This window comes from Arachis hypogaea, chromosome 8 (genome assembly GCF_003086295.3).
Source record: "Arachis hypogaea cultivar Tifrunner chromosome 8, arahy.Tifrunner.gnm2.J5K5, whole genome shotgun sequence".
Classification (NCBI taxonomy): Eukaryota; Viridiplantae; Streptophyta; class Magnoliopsida; order Fabales; family Fabaceae; genus Arachis; species Arachis hypogaea.
Window position 1 is genome coordinate 19,071,181 of NC_092043.1, and position 1,569 is coordinate 19,072,749.

The 1,569-nt window shown below is 35.9% G+C and overlaps 1 non-coding gene across 1 annotated transcript; it reads right to left on the minus strand.

Moving 5' to 3' along the window:
- Positions 1-1,198: 1,198 nt before the first annotated feature.
- On the minus strand, positions 1,199-1,306 carry LOC112708556 (small nucleolar RNA R71). The gene has a single exon (XR_003156410.1). It is a non-coding gene; the product is annotated as a small nucleolar RNA R71 (small nucleolar RNA).
- Positions 1,307-1,569: the final 263 nt, after the last annotated feature.

The following is a 1,569-nucleotide window of genomic DNA, read 5'->3' on the forward strand; positions in this document are numbered from 1 at the left end:
TTTTAATGCAATTTTTTTCAAGTTTTCAAAATTTTTCAAAATCAAATCCTTTTCAAATCATATCCTTTCAATCATATGTTTTCAAAATCAATTTCTTTCTATTTTCAAAGATACTTGCTATCAATTAATGATTTGATTCAACATTTCAAGTATGTTGCCTTTTCTATTGAGAAAGGTCTAATGTTTGAATCATATCTTTTCTTGTTAGCCAAGTTATTAATTTTTAAAATCAAATCTTTTCAAAATGTTTTTCAAATCATATCTTCTCAATCACATCTTTTTAAAACCAATCATATCTTCTTAACCACATCTTTTTCAAAATAGTGTTCAATCATATATTTTTAATTTCTAATTTCAAAATCTTTTTCAAAAATCACTTGATTTCTTTTCCACTTTTATTTTCGAAAATCAATTAGTGTTTTTCAAAATGTGTTCAAAGTCCTTTACTTAATTTTCGAATACTACTTCCCTTCTTTTCACATCCTTCTATTTATGGACTAACACTATTCCTTAATGCACAATTCGAACTCCATCTTTCTTGATAAGTTCGAATTTTCTACCTCTGCCTTCTATTTTTCTTTTCCTCTGACACCTCAAGGAATCTCTATACTGTGACATAGAGGATTCCACATTTTCTTGTTCTCTTCTCTTTCTTATGAGCAGGAGCAAGGACAAAAGCATTCTTGTTGAGGCTGATCCTGAACCTGAAAGGACCTTGAAGCGAAAGCTAAGAGAAGCCAAGGCACAACTCTCTGTGGAGGACCTAACAGAAATCTTCAAAGAAGAAGAACCCATGGCAGCCGAAAACAACAACAATGCCAACAATGCAAGGAAGGTGCTGGGTGACTTTACTGCACCTACTCCCGATTTCTATGGGAGAAGCATCTCTATCCCTGCCATTGGAGCAAACAACTTTGAGCTTAAGCCTCAATTAGTTTCTCTAATGCAACAGAATTGCAAGTTCCATGGACTTCCATTGGAAGATCCTCATCAGTTTTTAGCTGAATTCTTGCAAATCTGTGACACTGTCAAGACTAATGGGGTTGACCCTGAGGTCTACAGACTTATGCTATTCCCTTTTGCTGTAAGAGACAGAGCTAGGACATGGTTGGACTCACAACCTAAAGAAAGCCTGAACTCTTGGGAAAAGCTAGTCAATGCCTTCTTGGCAAAGTTCTTTCCACCTCAAAAATTGAGTAAGCTTAGAGTGGAAGTCCAAACCTTCAGACAGAAGGAAGGAGAATCCCTCTATGAAGCTTGGGAAAGATACAAACAATTAATCAGAAAGTGTCCCTCTGATATGCTTTCTGAATGGAGCATCATAGGTATTTTCTATGATGGTCTCTCTGAACTATCCAAGATGTCTTTGGATAGCTCTGCTGGAGGATCTCTTCATCTGAAGAAGACGCCTACAGAAGCTCAAGAGCTGATTGAAATGGTTGCAAATAACCAATTCATGTACACTTCTGAAAGGAATCCTGTGAACAATGGGACTAATCAGAAGAAAGGAGTTCTTGAGATTGACACTCTGAATGCCATATTGGCTCAGAACAAAATATTGACTCAACA